General features: G+C 25.6%; 1 protein-coding gene across 5 annotated transcripts in view; it reads right to left on the bottom strand.

Annotated features, from left to right (window-relative positions):
• LOC117175914 (growth factor receptor-bound protein 14-like) overlaps window positions 1-21,308 on the bottom strand; it is a 1,501,030-nt gene that overhangs the window by 620,996 nt on the left and 858,726 nt on the right. The window lies entirely within an intron of this gene.

The following is a 21,308-nucleotide window of genomic DNA, read 5'->3' as shown; positions in this document are numbered from 1 at the left end:
GTAAAAATGATTTCAAACTCCAAATTATTTACATCACACTTGAAAATTTTCCTCTCATTATAATTTTCTTAAAAAATACCCTTCCACGTGAAGGTATACAGCAGAACCTATATATGTATGAAAAAAGCATTAAAAATAATAAAACTTAGAAAACTCTGTTAGTTGGTATTTTTTCGCTCTTTTTTTGCTTTCTGATTATATATAATACATTCCTCAAAAACTACCCCTGAGTCATACATACCTAACCGTCGTAACCAAAAACGTTTTAAAAGTTGGAAGACCACCTTGAACATTGTAAAAATGATTTGGAACTTCAAATTATATACATGACACTTGAAAATTCCGCTCTCATTATAATTTTCTTAAAAACTACCCTTTCACGTTAATGTATGCAGCAGAAAATATATATGTATGGAAAAAGCTTTAAAAATAATAAAACTTAGGAAACAGTGTTCGTTGATTTTGTATGCTCATTTCTTGGTCGCTAATGATACATAATACGTTTCTCAAAAACTAACCCTAAGTCATACATACCTACTTCTCGTGCACAAAAACGTTTTAAAAGTTGAAAATACAACTTGAACAATGTGAAAATGCTTTAGAACTCCAAAATAATTACATGACACTTGAAAATTTGCCTCTCATTATAATTTTCTTAAAAACTACCCTTTCACGTAAGTGTATGCAGCAGAACATATACACGTATGAAAAAAGCATAACAAATAATACATCTTAGAAAACACGGTTCGTTGATATTTTTTTCACTTTATTTTTCTCTCCGATTATATATAACACTTTCTCCAAAAACTACCTCTAAGTCATACATTAGTTCCAAATCATTTTTATATTGTTCGATGTGGTCTTCCAACTTTTAAAACGTTTTTGTTCACGAGGGGTAGATATGTATGACTTAGGGGTAGTTATTAGGGAATGTATTATATATAATCGGAGAGCGAAAAAAGAGCAACAAAATACCAACTAACACTGTTTTCTAAGTTTTATTATTTTTAATACTTTTTTCATGAGTGTATATGTTCTGCTGAATACCTTCACATGGAAGGGTAGTTTTAAGGGAAATTATAATGAGAGGGAAATTTTCAACTGTCATGTAAATAATTTGGAGTTCTAAATCATTTTCACATTGTTCAAGCTGGTCTTCAAAAGTTTAAAACGTTGTTGTTCACGAGAGGTAGTTATGTATGATTTAGGGGTAGTTTTTGTGAAATGTATTATATATAATCGGAGAGCAAAAAAAAATATTAATTAAAAGTATTTTCTATGTTTCATAATTTGTAATGCTTTTTTCACACACATATATGTTCTGCTGCATACTTTCATCTGGGGACCCGTTCATTTTTCGGAACGGATAAAATTTAAGAAAGGTAAAATTTCAGAATGGGTTATAATACATAATGATAAAACTTAGGAATACCAAAAATTCGAAAAAAGGAATAAATCAGAAATCCAAAACTCTGAATAGTATTTATTTGCAAACCAAAGAAGCGGAATGGGTAAAAATTCGGAAACGTTAAAATTAGGAGGGTGAACAATTAGGAATAAGTAAAAATACTGAGAGGAAAAGTTCGGAAAGTAGAAAAATTCGGAATAGTAAATAAATGTTTCTATTAGCAGGTCTATAGTTTTTTTTTATTTATGGTAGCATACAAATATTTATCACAGTAAATTTAAATAGCGTATCATAATAAATTTATGATATCCGTCATTTTAAATTTTTCACGAAATAATAATTATTTTCTATCATTATATAATTTAAAAACAATTTGCAACGTACAACATAAATTTATTATGATATGACATTTAAATTCACTGCGATAAACATTTGTTTGCTACCATAAATAAGCAATTATACACCTGCTAATAGGTATATTTATTAACAATTCCGAATTTTTCTACTTTCCGAACTTTTCCTCTCCGTATATGTACATATTCCTAATTTTTCACCCTCCTAATTTAAACGCTTCTGAATTTTCACCCATTACGCTTCTTTGGTTTCCGAAGAAATATCTTTCAGAGTTTTGGATTTCCGACTTATTGCTCTTTCCTACTTTTTGCTATTCCTAAGTTTTACCATTATGTATTATAACCCATTCTGAAATTTTACCTTTCTTAATTTTTACCGTTCCGAAAAATGAACGGCCCCCTTCATCTGGAAGAGTAGTTTTGACGGGAAACTATAATGAGAGGCAAATTTTCAAGTGTCATGTAATTAATTTGGAGTTCTAAATCATTTTCACGTTGTTCAAGGTATTTTTTCAACTTTTAAAACGTTGTTGGTCACGAGGGGTAGGTATGTATGAAATAGGAGTAGTTGTTTGAAAAACGTAATATATGTCATCAGAGAGCAAAAAAAAATCAAAAAAATCTTCACTAATCGTTCATCTCATTATAATAATTTTTAGTGAGTTTTCGTGGGTGGCGGCGCTGAGTGGACATGCTGCTAGCGCCGCCACCCTTTTCTCCGAAGTATGAAGAGCAAAAAAAATTTTGTTTTAGTATAAAATTAGCAAAAAAAAGCAAAAAAATATGGCGTATTCTATTTTGTAATTTGCCTTGGTGGCGATGCTGAGTCGACGGACCTCTATTATAGCCCGCTCCGCTTTTGTTTGTTCACGCCTGATTGCTCACCTGAGTAACAGCCGCATACCCCGCGCACCCCGCGCACCCCGCGCAGCTCCTGTTATACCTACATGCGGCGCAACGTCAATTCTCGGAAGGGCTATAGAAGGGAGGGGCTATTAAAGGGTTTCACTGTATTTATTTTGATTCATGTCAAGCGTAAGACATAATGAAGAATCTATGATTTAACATTCCTAAATATTTTCGGTTACCTAAACAATATTAGTAATTTATTTAATTTGAATTTCTACTTCGTAATTTAATTTTCGGACTTTCATATATTTTTATCTCGATTTTTATCATCTGGGGCTTTGTCTAATAATCAATCCACTGCATTGTTTTCTTATCTGGCATATGCCTTTCAAATTCTTGATTATTAGAACTTCCGTGCCAGAGAGCCAATCAATATTTATACAGATTTGTCAATCCTTGTTTGATCGGGAATGAAATAGGATAAGAGTATTTTTTATAATTCATACTAAATTGCAACGATAAAAGAGACTACACGACAGGATTTCAATAATTCATCGTCATTCGCATTTGAAAGTACTTTCGCTTGCAGTTCATGGCAATCGATCACGCACGTTGCGATCACCAACACCTGGTCGCCAGTCGATCAGGCGCGTTAACCCTATCATCCGTCTGTACATATATATTTAACAAGGAGCTTTTGAAACTTCCGGTTGGTTGGAAAATAGAACAGCAACCCGGTACAGCCAAGGAATAAATTTGCTGTGTCAGAAATTAGAATTTAGATAGGTACGACTTTTTGCGGAAAGGTGAAAAGAGGAAAAGACTGAGGGGAAAAAAGTCCTAAAAATACGGTACAGTGGAGGTGGATTACACCAGAATACCCTGGATTACTTCTACAAGGTGACCGTTTTAATTGAAGAAAAAAAGTTCCAGTCATTTCCCGGGTTTTCCACGTAATCATTTGCACCGCTCTTAATTAAACAAATCAATCAATGAACTTTGAATTATTCAAAATTATATTATTTCAAGCAATTTTAAGCTATAAATATTAAACATTTTAAAATAATTTTTTTCTAACTGAGCTCTTCTTAAATTAGACGTTAAATTATTTCCATTTGAAATCCTTGAAACTTCAAAATCTTATTTCAAAATCTTGAGAAATCCAGAAATTGTTTCAAATTTTTTTCTAATTTAAAATGATTTTTGAAATTTCTTAAGAGCTTCTAATATCTTTTAAAATGAATCGAATTTTCCTAAAATTTCTAGAAAATCCTGCTTATTATGTGTAAAAAAGTGAGTCATTTTAAGTTTTGTGAAGATTTCAAATTAATTAAAAATTTGTACATTTTGTACATTTCAAATACAAAATTTAGAAGCTCTTCAAGAATTGTGAGGATTTTCTAAAAATGGCAGGAAACTTTCGATTAATTTTAAAAGATATTTATTGAATTTTTTTTAGAATTTTAAAAGATCCTGGAAATTTAATAAAATTTCTTTAAAATATTTCAGATTCTCTTATGACAATTTTGGAAATCTTTAAAAACCTGATTAAATAATCTCTTAAAATAATTATTCAAAATAAAAAATTATTTTTAATGTTCCTAGGAATCTTAATTATTTAAAATCATTTCAAACATAGCTATTTAATATTTATTAAATAGCTATGTTTTTCTGAATTAAAATTTTTTAAATTCAATGGGTTCAAAATGGAACTTTTTTTGGACTGAAACAATATTTTAAACTTAATAAAAGCCTTTGATTCCGAATATATTATTATAAAGCTATTTTTATGTTCAAAATAGTTTATAAAGTTTATTTTCAACCCAAGAGATTTGTAACTAAAAACATAAATCACCAACTGGAATAATTGGCATTTCAATTAGAAAATGAATTATACACAAAAAAAAACATATTTTTAAAGAAAATTTGCAATATTTTCTACCAAAGAGATGAATTTTCAACTGAATACTTAAATTTTCAAAAGCTAAAAAACGAATTTTCAAGAAAACTACATTTTATTTTTCGTTTTAGTTACATTTTCAACCAAAGAAATAAATTATTAACTAAAATAATAAATAATTAACTGGAATAGGTAAATTTTCAGTTAATAATATATTTTCAAACCAAACAACGGTTTTTAAACAAAAAAATTAGTTTTTCAACTAAACAGATAAATTTTCATCAAGAGTGTAGAATTTTCAACCAAACCAATGACTTTTTAATAAAATTATTAATTTTTTTAGCAGATTAATTTTCAACCAAAAGAGGTAAATTTTCAACGAAAAATGTAACAATTGATATTTCAACCAAAACAGATTTTAATTTTAAATCAAAATCAGTCGAAGGTTGACGTCAACAACCAAGAAAGACGAATTTTGAAAAAAATAGTTAAATCCTCAACCAAAAAGACGATAAAATTGAATTTTCAAAAAAATAATTCAGTTTTCAATCAAAGAGATAAAATTCCAAGCAAAAACCTTAATTTTCTGCAAAGAACGATATTTCAAAAAAATAAATGAGTTTACAACTACGAAAGATAAAATTTTCCCAAAAATAAAGTACAAAATTACATTTTTAGTTCAAAAAATCAATTTTTAACCAAAGAAAAAAAGAATTTTCCCGAGAAAGGTTAATTTCCAACCAATATATTTCACAAAAATCCATTATCTTTAGCTAGAAAAATGAATTTTTAGGAATCGTAGTTTAACTTAATAATTCAATTTTTAACTAAAAATGGAATAGTTAAATTTGCAACTGCAAAAATTCTTTTTCAACAAAAAACAAACAAAAAAAACATTTTTCAACAATATAGCTGTATTTTCAATCAAAGAAATTAATTTTCTATTAAAATAGTTGAATCTCCGTTAGAAAAGGTTTAATTAGGTAAATGGAACGTTTATTTGGTAGAAAATTTACCTGCTTGGAATTTTTGTTTATTGACAATTTATTTTTGTATTTAAAATTTGACTGTGAAATAAATAAATTTATTCAACAGAAATAATTTTTGTGTACCATTTATTATTATTTATAATATTATTCTCTTAGAATCAGTTGCAGTTTTTTTAAATTGTCTACTTTTGGTACAATTTTGAATTAAAGTAAGGTAATAATAAATTCAAGTTAACAAAAAAATTTTCCTAAACAATTTATTATTATTTTTAATAATCTTCTCCTAAATTAATGCTAGATAATTGCGGCTTTTTCTGAAATTCTACCATTTTTGTCCACTTTTTACTCACTGGGATAAAAATTAAGGCAAGATCTTAAACATACATGTGTAAACAATTTCTTATTGTTTATAACTATCGTCTCTTATAATAATGGTCAAAGGTTTCCGACTTTTCTACAATTGTCAACTTTTCTTTGACTTTTTAGTAGGGGAAAAATAATAAATATCACTATAAATATAAAATCTTACATTTAATATTATCCACATAGAAAATTTGAAGCGTACTTCCAATATTTGTATTATTTAAAAAAATATATTCGCAAAGAATAGATTTTATAAAAAAATGATTATGTCTAATGTTTATTTATTATTGGATCATACCTAAACGGCCAAAGCAAAGTTACAAATAAAGAAATGAAAAAAGTTATCTAAGAGCAGATAGTTATAAACAATAATAATTTTTTAAAATAATGTTTGTTAACCTACATTAAGTATTACCTTACTAAATTAAAAGTGGGTTTAAAGTAAATTTGTTTTAAAAAACTGCAACTTTCTAACATTATTCAAACATAATATTATTAAAATAAGAATAAATTATTTAAACAATTATTTCTGTTAAACTTAATTGATTATTACTTCCATCTAACTGAAAATTAAGAAATAAGTTTAAAAGTTAGGAAGAAACAGCGACTTTCTAAATCAATTCTAAACATAAATTGCTAAAAACAATTTATGTTAACTGCTAATTATCAATTTCAAAATATTTTTAATCTATTCAAAACCTTATAAATTGTTTAAAATATTTTCAGCTGACTTGAAATTTGTTTAAATCGCTGAAAATCATTCAAATTCAATTGTCTTAAAATCTTCCAAATAAGTCTAAGAATTTTAAGAAAATTTGATTATTTAAAATTTTGAAAATCCTTTTTAAACTTTTAAAGCTTTGGTTTAAAATATTTTTTTAAAATGTACATTCTGATTTTTTAATCTTACTAAGTTGAAACATTTTATCTTAAAATATTCTAATCTTTTTCAAAATTTAAGGAAATCTTTTTCAATTTTCTCTTAAAGTTCATTTTTCAAAATAAAAAAACCTAAAAAATGTTCTCATAAATCATAAGAAAATTATTTTCTTAATCCTCTTAACAGTTTTTAAACTTTCTAATATTTATTCAATATTAAAATTTTTCTTGAATTTGTTCTTTTAATTCTAGAAAATTAGAAAACATGGTCTTGAAATCTTTTTAAATATTCTCTTAAAACTGATGTTTCAAAATAAAAAATCATTTTAATTTTCCTAGAAAGCAAAAGAATTTTTTTCATGAAATCTTATAAAAGTCTTAAAATATCTTATAAGCTAGCATTATTGAATCGTTCTAAAACTTCTACGTATCTCTTATACTTATTCAAATTTGTTCTAAAATTATGTATTATGACAAAATTTTGCTATAAATTTCTTTAACTCTTTTTCAAAGTTTTAGAAAATGATTCCAAAAATTTTTAATCTTTTTCAATTTTCTCTTAGAGTTTATTGAGAAAAAAACTTCTTTCAAATTTTCCCATGAATCTTTTATTTTCTTCTGCCAACAATGCTTAGAAATATCGTTTCTTTTCAAACAAGAAATGCACTTTATTTTTGTGTAAAATTGTGGCCTTGTTTTTAATGCAAAACATGGGATAAAAATAAAAACTAACCTCACTATCCTGCAGACTAGCATTCTGAAATTCAGGAATTTTGCCAACCACAAACTCACCGACTCAAACCCGTAAATCCATTAAACTAAACGATAAAATGATATTTTGAAATGACACGTGAAATACGTAAACAGCGCCAACAGTCGTGACAAGGAAAAACAATGATTTTCCAAAATAAAATTTACGAAACAATACTATTTATCTAAAACTCCCATTTTTTGTATCGATTCCAGGTCATGCAAAAAGTTTAAACACATCGATTTTACTGAAACTATTCGCTTTATTGCTAAAACGACGCGAATTTCAAATTTAAATTGAAAAAAAATTCCTTTGGGGATTATGGAATAGAAATTTGGGAAGATAGATTATTATTAAAAAAATGTTGCATCAATTGTACTGTTAAGTGCAATAACAGCATATTAGAATTTTTAAAAGTTACTTTTTCACATTCAAAAGCTTAAAATTGAAATTTTTTCATTTATAAACTTAAAATTAAACTGCAAATTCAAGGACTCAAATTGATACTATTGAATTGTTGGTCTTTTTTAAAAATTGAACAATTTTTAATTCCGAATTTATTTAATTTAAACGCTCAATACCAAATTGTATATTGAACAAATTTGTGAAATACGCAGTTCAAGAAATGTTTAAAAGAAAAAATTGTTATCTTGCAATTTATAAAAATAATAATTAACAGTATACATAATTTTTTATATTAAAATTGCATTCTCTTTAACTTGATTAAGCTTTAAAAATAAAAAAATGTCCCCCTTTCAATTCATAAAAAAGTGTAAACCCAAATTTCCTTCATTCCAGCTTAATGAAAGTATTAAAAACAACAAATTACTCTCCTCTAATGCAGAAAAAAGATAGAAAATTAAAAATTGTCTCCTTCCACTCAATAAAAATGATAAAAAGAAAAAAGCCTCTGCCAATTTAGAAAATAAAAATAAGTAACCGAAGTTTCGTCCCTTCCACCCTTTCAAAAATGATTAAATTAAAAAAATCCCTTATTCAATTAAATTTTGTTTATTTCCTCTTTTTCAGTTGAATAAAAAACTAAATAAAAACCGTAAAAGTCACAAATATCCTTTTCCACTTCAGAAAAAAATGAGCAGAATTGTATCCCTTCAACTCAACAAAAATTATAAAAAGAAAAAAGGCCTGCTTCAATTTAGAAAAAATAAGTAACCGTAATTTCGTCCCTTCCAACCTTTTAAAAATATTCTAATCAATGCATTTTCACTCTATTAATTCAGAAAAAATTGCAAACCGAAAATTAATCCATTTCAGCTCTATAGAAATATTAAAAACCAAAAAATTAACCAACTCCAATTCAGAAAAAATATAGAAAATAAAAAGACCCTCCTTCAACTCAATAAAAATTATAAAAAGAAAGAAAGGCATTTTCCAATTCAGAAATAAAAAAAAATTAGCAACCAAAATGTCGTACCTTACACTCCTTTAAAAATGTTTAAAATAAAGAGGCTTCCCTTTAAATTCAGAAAAATAAAAAATAAATCAATTTTCCTCCCGTTCAACTCAATAACAATTTTAAAAATGAAAAACTTCCCTATTCTTATACAGAAAAAAAATGTAAATAAAAAATTCTTCCCTAAAATTGAATAAAAATCTTAGAAGCAGAAAATGAGCTTGTCCAATTAAAAAAAAAAACCAGATGTATCTCTTGAACCAAAATGTGGCCCCTTCCACCCATATGAAAGTGTTTAAAACAAAAAATTACCCTCCTTCAATCCATTAATATTTAAAATAAAAATTTCCTCCCTTAACTGAATATAAATGATGAAAAAAAGGATTATTCCAAAAAGAAAAAAAGTAACCAAAATGTTGCCCCAACCACCCCATTAAAATTGCTGGATATAAAAAATTTCCTTCTTCCAATTAAAAAGAAAAAAACCCGCAGTTTCCTCCTAAATCAGTAAAAATTAAAAAAATTTCCTCTTCCCATACAGAAAAAAATGAAAATCTCAGCAATCTCAAAATAAAATTTCGCCTTTCAAACTTTTCACAAAGCTTCATAATTTTCCGTTGAAATCTTAAAAAGTTTACATTTTGTTGAAAATGTTTTCAAATCTTCTCAAATTAAAAATTATAGTTTAAATATTTACAAAGCTTTTACCATGTTTACAGGTTTAAGATTTTTAAGATTTTTTATTCATCAGGTCTAAATATTTTGAAATATTTTCTTAAAATTAATTTTTCAAAATGAAAAATGAGCTTAAATTTTCTAGTAAATTAAAAAAAAAAAAGTTTTTTTCTTATCGTGAAACTTTTCGGGGATCCCGTAAAGCTTACAAATTTTTATTTCCAAATATTCATTAATGTACATTTTCTAAACATTTTTTGAAATGTTTTCAACTGCTATATTAATTTTCAATCTTTTTGGAACTATTAAACGTTTATTAAACCTACTCGATTTTTTAAATAAAACTAGTACTATTGCTAATTGAAAATTCTTGCTTTAAAATCGTCCACATTCTTCTTTGAAATCGCAGGAAATAATTTAAAAATTTTAATGTTTCAAAATATTTTCCAATTTTCTCTTATTATTAATTTTACAAAATAAAAAATCAGTACAAGTTTTACAAGGAATTTTAGTAAATTTGCTAATATCTTGAATCCTTTTAAATTTCATAAAAACTTATTTATTTCGAAATCTTAAAAAATCTACACATTGCATATTATATAGTAAACTTCTAGGCAACTTTGGTTCATTGATTATTATTATTAAACATATTATTTAGATAACCTTATACGTCTCCTAAATCTAAAGTTTGCAAACTTCTTTTTTAATCAATATTTTCGAGATAGTTTCGAGATATTATTGTGATAATTTCGCGCCAAGCACTTTTTAATAATTTTACTTTATTTGTATAGCTTACCAATCCCAACCCTTTCTGCTTTCGTCTTTGCTTTAATAATGTTTTAATTAGCCGAACAAAGGAAATAACAGTTATTAAATTTCAATTTTCAAACCAGGAAATTTCAAATTTAATGCTATCATGCAGAGTCTCAAATGATAGTTAATAGCTTAATTAGGGGAACCATATCAGATTGAAAATGATATAAACCTTCTTCCAAGAAACAATTGGGGGCATATTTTGCACCTGTTTTCACCTGGTGTGCAACATACCGTATCTTTATGGCATCCGACTCACTTAGGATATTCACTAGTCAGCCAAGGAATAATTGAATGAGATTTAAAATATAGTCCTTAAAGAATTGTTTGTGTCAAAATTCTTTGATAAATATCCAATATTCGTTATACATAATATATTTAATTCCCTTCGTTAAAATTTAACTATTTGGTTGAAAATTATGTATTTTGTTAAAAATTCTTATTTTTTGGTAGAAAATCAATTTCTTGGTTAAGAATGTTACAGTATTGTTGAAAATAAATCTGTTTTCATTGAGGATTTTAGTATTTTGTTTGCAAATTCGTACTTTTTGTTTAAATTTAACTGTTTCTAATTCATAATTTTGGTTGAAAATTGACCGACTTTGTTAAAAATTGATTTTTTGGTTTAAAATTAATTTCATAAATGAAAATTTAACTATTTGGTAGGAGACTCGACTGTTTGGTAGAAAATTCCTTTTTCAACTTGAAAATTCATTTTTTAAATACAAATTTAACTATGAAATTTTTGATTAAAAACGTGTATTTTTTCGTATAAAAAATATAATTATTTGGTTGAAAATTGATAAAATTTGTCGAAAATTTTAACTATTTAATTTAAAAATTAATGGATTATGTTGAAAATTCGTTATTTATTACAGAAAGTCAACATTTTTTGGTTGCTAATTCAATTATTTGGTTGAAAGATCAACTGTTTTTTTTTCTGAAGCTCCTCTTTCTGGCTTGAAAGTTTACATTTTCGATTAAATCTTTTCTTTATTAACTATTTAGTTAACAATTTTTTTGTTTTTTTTAACTTTATCTTTTTGCAGGAAATGCATTTTTTGGTTAAAAAGTGTTAGTTTATTGTTTAAAATTAATCTGCAAATTCGTATTTTTTGATTAAATTAAACTGTTCCTAATTTAAAATTAATAATTTTCTCTTGAAATATCAACTATTCCATTTTTTGTTGCAAATTGACCTTTTTAAATGAAAAATTTAATTCAATAGTTGAAAATTGAACGTTTTTCATCATTCATTTTTTTGTTAAAAATTCATAATTTCAGTTGATAATCGATTTACAAAAGTTTGATTGTTGAAAATTAATTTTCTGGTTTAAAATTCATTTTTTAACTGGAATTTCAACTATTTGGTTGAAAATGAACTTTTCCCTTAAAATTTTAAGTATTATGTAGAAAATTCGTTTTTTTAAATTAAAAATTCATTTTTTTACAGAAAAACTAACTATTGAATTTAAGGTTAAAAATTTGTTATTCTTATTTAAAAATTGAACTATTTAGTGGAAAATTAATCTATTTAGGATTCTCTTTTTTTTTAATTCTTATTTTTTGGTTAAATTGAGTTCTTTGTTATTTAAAATTAAAAGTATTTTTTTAATATCAATTAATTCTTTGTGAAACTTCTTTAAACCTAAAACCTTTGTGGAACCTTTTTATGTTGAAAATTAAAATTATTGTTTGAAAGGAACTGCTTTTTCCAAACAATAATTTGGTTTAAAAAATGATTATTTTAGTTGAAAAATGAACTATTTGGTTGAAAATCGACGTATTGTGTCATAAATTGATTTTTTTCTTTAAAATTAGAAGCTTTGTTTATATATCAATTATTAAATTTTGTTGTTCAAAATTATTATTTTTATGTTGAAAATTCAACTCATTGGTTGAAAGTTAAAAAACTTTTATTAAAAATTTATTTGCTTGCTTAAAAATTCATAGTTTTCGTTGAAAATTTACCTATTTCATTAAAAATTCACCAACTTTGTTCAAAATGTATTCCTTTCTCAAAAATTAATTTTTACCCAAAATTTAACTATTTGGTTGAAAATTCACCTTTTTGACAGAAAATTAACATTTAAAAAAAATTCAAATGTTTTATAAAAAGATCGGCTTTTCGGCTTAAAAATTTAACAATTTGATGAAAAATATATGCATTTTGTTGGAAGCTAGTCCTTTTTGGTAGAAAATGAATTTTTTGGTGAACATTTCACTATTTGGTTAAAATTATATGTATTTTGTTGATATTTTCTATTTTTTAAGTTGAAAATGATTCTGTTTAGTTAAGGATTGAACTATTTTGTTGAAAATTCATTTTTTCTTGTTTAGTTCAACTGTTCATGAATAAATATAATAATCTTCTCTTGGTTAAAATATAAACTATGACTTTTTTGGGAATTAATATTTTGTGTTAAAAATTCAACTACTTGGATAAAAGTTGAACTGATTTTTTAATTAATAACAAAAAGTAAGATCCTGCCTCCCCCCAAAGTTATTTATCGACATAAACAAAATAGAGAAAATGGCAAACTGATATAAATTTGATTATGATCAAAACATACAAAACAATTAAAAATGTGTTAAATTTGATTCTTTTCCTCAAAATTAATTTGTTAAGTAAGAATTTAACTATTTGTTTGACAAATCATTAATTATGTTGAAAATTCGTCTTTTTTGGTATAAAATCAATTTTTTGAGGATTCAAGTATTTTGTTTGAAATTTGTATTTTGTACAAATGAAAAGCTGTCTTTTTTAATAGCTAGTAATGGAAATAACAAAAATAGAGAAAATGACAAACTTAAAAAAATATTATTTTTATCAACAATTTCGAAATCAACTTTTCTATTGGATAATGTTTGAACAAAAATTTGATATTTATTTGGCATAAAACAATGAGAAATATTGAAAAAATTCATTCTTTTCTTCAAAATTAATTTTTTTAAACTAAAAATATAACTATTCGGTTGAAATTTCGTTATTTTTGGTAGAAAATCAATTTTTCAAAGATTCAAGTTTTTTTTTTAAATTCATATTTTTAAAAATTAAAACCTGTTTTGTAAATTTAGTTATCTACTTAGTCCAAAAATAGAGAAAATGGCAAACTGATATAAATATTGTTTTTATCAAAATTTCCTAACGTCAAATTTTCTTTTAGAGACTGTATAAAAGAAAATTTTATGTAAATTGACAGAAAATAATGAAAAATATTTGGGATTTTTATTCAGAAAAAGTGAAATGTATTTATAAAATATAAAAGTATTAGTGGCCCAATTTACACCCAGTATGTCCCGATTAGCCCTGGCTTACGCTATGCTCTAGAAAAACAGACTCGTAATGATTGTAATCGGGGTCTGTAGTGCCTATTGTATCAGAAATGTGCAATGTATATATAATTTGTAGTAGATGAATCTAATCTTTTGAATAATATTTGCAGGAACAATACGGGTATTATGGAAGCTTTGTAAAATATCGTTTTGCGAACCAGTTAGCCCTGAAGAAATCAGGTTTATAGATTCGCTCGACTCAACTTTGCGATATCTTCTCCCCTTATATCAAGAACTGAAAACTCGTTTTCAGGGAGGCGTCGACGGGAACGACCAGTTGATAACCTATCTTAATTGCACCTTATGTATTACAAGAACAGGTTCCAGATTCAGTGATTTCAGACGGGATGTATCCCCGTATGCGGAAGCAAGGTCTCAAATTTCACCCTAAAGCCACTGATCGTGTCTTCATTTTTTATTTGTTTTATTTTTCATTCTTCACTTTTTATTTTTTCCCAGTCAAGATTTTAACATTTTTCTCAATTTTTTCCTTCAGTTTACTAGTTTGCAGATGGATAGTAGGGTGCAGATTAGGATGGTCTCATTTTTGTTGTTATAAATGCGTATCATCCGGAAATTTATTCCAACCCACAACAAATTAAATCCACTTTTTAAAATGATATCATAGTTAGATATTGAATACGAATTAAATATCACTTTTTAAATATTACCCCCATAAGTCTGTTTTATAAGGTCCCATAGAACCCCATAAGTGAAAAAATTAGTTTTCCGAGTTTTTGGGCGCTAATTATGATTTTTTGCGATTTTTTTTCTAATGAAAATAATTTCTAATACATAAAATACTAATTTATACTGATAATAAGATGTTTAAATACATTGTTTAAGCAATTTTAAGTTAGGTAACAATCAATGTTAACAAAAATAATTATTTAAACAAATAATTATTGTTTACAGCTATTTTCTTATATATTAATACTAAATGATTGCAGTGTTTTATGACATCTTTCATTTTTTGTTCAATTTTCAATTAGAGTGACACAATAAATAATTGAAGTAACGGAAATAATTGTTTGAATAATTTATACTGTAGTTAATAATATTCTCTTTGCTTAATGGTGGAAAATGTCGTTTTTTCTGAATTTTAGACTATTTGTCTATTTTTTACATGGAGTGACCGAATCATTAAATTAAAAAAAAGAGCATTGTTAAACAAAATTATTATTGTCTATAGTTATCTTCTTCTATAGTAACGCTGAATGGGGTTTCTAATACACGAAATGCTACTTTATACAGCTAATTCGATGTTTACATAAATTTGTTAAACAACTTATTATTGTTTTTCATCAATTTTGTCTCAAAATAGTGACAATAGTGGCAATAGTGACAATAGTCGCAGTTTTTTTCAAAAATTTTCCACTTTTTGTCAAATTTTTAATTAGAGTAAGATAATACTTAAATAATGTTAAAAAATATAATTTTTAACAATGTATTATTATTATTAATATTCTCTTTGGATAATACTAAAAGTTGCAGTTTTTCCTTAAATTTTCCACTTTTCCCACAGTGAAGATCCTAATACATAAAATACTACTTTATACTGCTAATAAGATATTCATATAAATAGTTTCATAAATTATTGTTTTTAGAAATTTTGTCTCAAAATAGAGATAGAAGATCGCAGTTTTAATAAAAAATGCACTTTTTGTCCAATTTCCAATTAGAGTAAGGTAGTAGTAAATTAATGTTGACAAACCTAGTTTTTTAAACAATTTGTATTATTTTTATTAATATTCTCTTTGAATAATGCTAGATATTACGGTTTTTCCGAAATTTTCAACTTTTGGTCCACCTTTCCCTTAGTGAAATTTATATTACTACTTTAATCTACTAATTAGATGTACATGAAAATTGTTTAAAAAATTTGTTATTATTTAAGCTAGAAAGTTGCAATTTTTCAAAAATGTTTCACTTTTTATCAAATTTTGAATCAGCGTGATGTAAAATTTAATTAATGTTAAAAATAATTGTCTAAACAACTTTTTATTATTGTTAATAATATTCTCTTGGAATAATCCTAGAAATTGCAATTTTTTTTTTAAATTTTAACTTCACTTTGTCCTTAGCGGTTTTCTAACACATAAAATACTATTTTATACTGCTAATTAGATTTTCATGAAAATTGTTCAAATCATTTATTATTATTTGCAGCAATTTTGTTTTAAAATAAAGACGGAAAATCGCAATTTTTTAAAAAAATTTGCCACTTTTTGTCAAATTTTCAATTAGAGTGAGGTGATACTTAATTAATGTTAACAAAGATAATTGTTAAACATTTTATTATTAGTGTTAATAATATTCTCTTTAAATAATGCTAAACGTTGCAGTTTATTCTTCATTTTTTTCTAGTATTTTAATACTACTTTACACTGCTTCTAAGATGATTCAAAACTTCATTTCAAAATCTGGAAATATCTACATGTTATTTTACATTTATTCAAATTTTCAATTATTTTTTTATTTTTTCAGAACCTCTAAGTATCTTTTATAATGATCTGAATTCTTCCTCAATTTCTTTTTGAATCCTGTAAAATGAAAAACATTTTTGAAAATTTTGAAATTTTTAAAAAAATCTTTTAAATACTCTCTAAAAATTATTTCTTTAAAATAAAATGTCATTTTCAATTTCCCTAGGAAGCTTAAGAAATTTTTCTTCTTCTGTTGAAGCCTTTCATAATTCTAAAAAAAGTTCTAAATTTTTTGTTAAAAATCTGCAAAAATCTAGATATCTTTTTTTTTAATCAGGCCATGGACTATTTGACCAAAATTTAGTTTTTTGTTTTGTTTTGAATAATTGATTTAGAATTACCGATTTTACAAGAAAAATAAAATATGTCTAAGCAATCAATAATTGTTATTTATCTTAATTAAAAAAATTCAAATTTTATACTAAAACAATATTTTAAATTTAATAAAAGCCTTTAATTATGAATATATTATTTTAAAGTTATTTTGAAATTGAAAGTTTATAAAGCTTCAATCCGGCGTCTACACATTTGAGTATATTAAGAATTTCAAAATTCCAACTGAAACAATTCAATTTTTAACGTTAAAATCTTGAAATTCTTAAAATTTGAACATATTCCGAATCGTATTGTAAAATTAATTATTATTCACTTGTTAATCCTTAATTTATAGTTCAATTTCAAAAATCATTATCATTTATATTCACTTTGAATCAACTAAAAATTTTTTTTCCAAAATTGTCGATTTCAAATGCCACTAATTTTTTATTTTTTAAGTCTAAAACCGTATTTCAAAATTCTTTAAATGAACAATGTACTGTTGAAATAAAACTTGAAGGTTTTTTTTTCATTTGTAAAAATTCTGGTCAAAAAATAAATTGACTGTCATCTCCTGGTTTTTCCTGGTCACAAAAAATTCGAGGCCATTTCCCGGTCCAGCGGTCACCCTGCATACTGAACAAATTATATAAGTGTTTAGAGTTTAGACTGATTGATGTTGAGGTAAATTTAATTTAGTAGAGCAAAGATTGACATGGTGGTCGATAGTTTCTCGCTTAAATCGAGAACATTCGTCGATCATGTTGTCAAGCAATAGATAGACCTGTTGCGAGCCACCGCAATAGTAATGCATTGTAAATCCTCCCCGACTGAGGCGTTTGCGCTCCTAGCCTTCGCGCATGCGTAGGTGTCCTTATTTATGTGTATGCTCCCCATAAATTACGCGCTCCAATGCGTCAGCCGCTTTTCCGCGGTTCGGTTCTACTGATCGCGACATTAATTCTCCCGCGAGGTGACTACTGTGGTTCCACTGGTCAAGTTCTCATTCCTTTCAGAATAAATTCCGGGTGGTCGCAAAACTTCATTCCAAAAATTCCCTGATTTTTCCTGAACAATTTTTTATGTTCTTTGACCATTAGCATTCAAATTCCAGCATTTTAATTTTATCGCATTTTTAATTTAAAATCGTTTATAAGCGAAATAAAACCATTTCAGATTCAAAACTTAAAAATTGAAATTTTTTTATAAAAGGACGAATTTTTACGAAATAGTTAAATTTTTAACTAAACGGTAGAATTTTCAAACAAAAAATTAGTCAAGGTAGCGCCTACAAAAAAGAGTTTCGTATATTTCCATACTTCTCCTTCTCAAACTTTAACAGACCCTTCCCTTCCGCAATTTCTTCCATCCCTACTTCTCCCCCTCCTCACTTCCCCAGCTAACATCCCAATTCCACCACATCCCTTTCCCAGTCATCACTTTTCCTACTATACTCATCCGCCATAGCCTATTGGTCTACCCCTAATTTCTCCTACTTTCTCACCCCTCATTTCCCCTATTTCCCCTTCCCTCATTTCCTATCACTTTTCTTAATTCCCAAAAACTAATTAACCATTATTTTCTCTTTCTTCCAAATCCTTACTTCCCCTCACTATCCCACTTCCACGATGATCACTTCCTCTTACCTCCACATCCCTCATTTCCCCTATCCCCTCATTCTGTTACTTTAATTTTTTCATTTCCCCATCACTTCCCCTAAATCCCCTCACTTTATTTCCTAAAAAGATTCAATTTCAACTAAAAATAGATGCATTTACAACCGAATAATTACATTTTTTATTTAACAGTTGAATTTTTTACAAAAAAGATTAATTTTTTATGCGAAAGGATGACTTTTCTGTACAAATACACGAAAATTCAATAAAACAGTCAAATTCTCGACCGAAAATTATTACTTTGTCAACAAATACTTTAATTTTTTACAAAATACAGGGTGGCCGCTGACAGGGAACCCGGGAAATGACAGGAAAAAAAAACAGAAAATTACCGTGATTTTGTTTTTGACCAGGAATTTTACTAGTTTAAAAAAAATATATCCTTCCAACTTTGATTTTTAACATTTTTTAAAATAATTAGTTAAATTGTGATCTTTTTCAATCATGATACCATTCAGTTTAGAATCAGTAATTCAAAAATCTTTCAGTATACAAATTTTCTATTTTAGATTTCTAATTTTTAAGCATACCTTTCAATTTAAAGAATAATAAAATGCAGTTTTAAAGACATAAACAACTAAAAATTAGAAGCGTTTAGCATTGAGTTTTTAAAATAAAAAGCACTTTCAGTTTATCAACTGCAAATATTATTTAATTAATGATTCTTTAAATTTAATTCAAATTTCAGGTTTGAAAAGTCAATAATAATTGATTCTACAAGACGATTCGGAATCAGTTCACAAATATAGAATGTACAGATTTTAACCCTATTGGAAATTTATAATCTATTTTTATTTTTAATATAACTTCAAAATTTTCAAATATTTCACTCTAAAATATTCCATTTTTAACCATGCAATTTGAAATTTTTCAATTAAGAAAAAGAACAGTTACCTAATATTTAGAAATATCTGAATGTTGATTTAAAATCAGCAATTATAAATTAAGTATTTAAAACTAAAGAAAATAACAAACTTTGAACGTTATCATTTTAATTATTCTATTTAACCAAATCTAATTTATAAGTCAGATAATCGAATTATAATGTATAAATAACGATATTGACCACCTATTATTCTTAGAAAAAATTCGAGTTATTTGTAGCAATATTTAGAAAATTTGGAATGGTTTCAAATAATTGACTCGAAGTGTCTACGTGATTTAGTTATAGATTTTGAAGAAAAAAATGATACGCTTTCTAAGAATTTTTACAGGCTTCAAAGGAACAAAAAAACGTTTCCTAGGAAAATTGAAAATTATTTTGTTTTATTCATAACGATTTACAAAATTTTCAAAAATGAATATGGAAGATTTTAAGAAAATTTCTTTAATTTAGCAGTATTAAAAGAAATGTTAAAAAGCATGTGGATGTTTTAAGATTTTGAAATAAAATTTCGAAACATATTAAGGATTTTTAAACTATTTAAAATTAAAATAATTTAGCTTTTAATTTGAATAGGGAACTTTTAATTTTTTAAAAATTTGTAGTTGGAACTAGAATTTCTTCGGAATAATAATAATTGTGACTTGGATGCGGAAATTTTCAAACTTAACAAAATTCCGAGCTAGAATTGGAACAGGAAATATTTCTTGGATAGCCACCCTGAAAATACTTATTTTTTTAACCAAATTCATCCGCCTACAAAGATAAATTTTCAACCAAAAAGATGAATTTTCGTCTAAAAAGATTAATTTTCCAACAAAAATCACGAATTTTCTACAACATTTTTTAATTAAAAAAAACAACTAATTATCTAAAAACTAGTTGAGTTTTCAACCCAAAAATATGGTTTTTGCTCTGGAATCATGTCGTGTGGTTAAAAATTATACTATCAGGTTTGCAAATTATTTGTTGTTTTGAAAATGCAACTATTTTGGCAAAGAAAATTTAAATATTCCATTTTAAGTTGAAAATATATCTTGTTTGTTTTTTGTTTAAAAGATCAACTTCCTGGTTCAACTTTGAAATATTTAGTTGAAAATTTTTTAAGGTTCATCATATTAGTTGAAAATTCATTTTTTTAGTTGAAAATTTAAATGTTGTATCGAAATTTTTGCTGTTGTTAAGAATTTTTTTTGAACTGCAAATGTATATTCCATTTCTGGTTAAAAATCAATGTTGTAGAGTTAAAAAATCTAGTATTTAGTTCAAAATCAGTCTATTTTGTTCAAAATTTGTCTTTTTGGTGGAAATTTTTTATTAAAAATATAACTGTTTGATTAAAAATCAATCTGTATTTTTTTTTGTAAAAAATGTAGACGTTTTTTATTAAAAATGTAACTGTTTGGTTGAAAATTAACCCGTTTTGGTTGACGATTTAGCTATTTTGTTCAGAATTCATATGTTGTTGATAGAATTCAACAGTTTTTTATTTTTAATTCAAATCTTTTTGGGTTGACTAATGAATTATTACTAGTTTTGTTGGGGTTTTAATTTTCTTGTTTAAAAAACAAGCTATTTGGCTTAAAGCTGAACTACTTTTTGCAAAATTCTATTTTGTTCTGTTTTTTAATGATTCAGCATTTTTTTGACATTTTAGCTATTTAGTAATGAATTACCTTTTTTGTATAAATTTTATATTTTTGGATGGAAAATTTAATGCGAGATAGAAAATTTGCCTTTTTAGCTTGAAAATACAACAATTTGGTAGAAACTAAACTATTTGGTTGGCAATTAACAAAATTAAGATTTTTGTGTTAAGTTCAACTATTCTGGTGGAAAATTCATTTATTTACTTAAAAATTAAACTATTTATTCGAAAATTTAACTATTTCATATGAAATTAATGTTTCAGAAATAATATTTAGCTTGGAAATTAAACAATTTGGTAGAATACTCATATCTTCGGTTGTGAATTCAACTATTATGGTAAAAGATTCATATATTTAGATAAGAATTAAACTATTGATTTAAAAATGTAAGTATTTAATAGATAATTAACTTTTTTCTTAAGTCATATTTAGCTTCAAAAATAAAATTTCAGTTTAAAATTATTATTGTGTGGTTAAGAGATTAATTATTGAGAATAAAAAATTAATTTTTTTCATTGCTTTTATTGAAGATTCATCATTTTAATTAAAGGGGCCACTATTTTATTTTC

The sequence above is a fragment of the Belonocnema kinseyi genome, chromosome 7 (genome assembly GCF_010883055.1).
Source record: "Belonocnema kinseyi isolate 2016_QV_RU_SX_M_011 chromosome 7, B_treatae_v1, whole genome shotgun sequence".
NCBI lineage: Eukaryota > Metazoa > Arthropoda > Insecta > Hymenoptera > Cynipidae > Belonocnema > Belonocnema kinseyi.
Note: the sequence above shows the minus strand (reverse complement) of the source record. Positions and strands in the feature narration are given on the sequence as shown.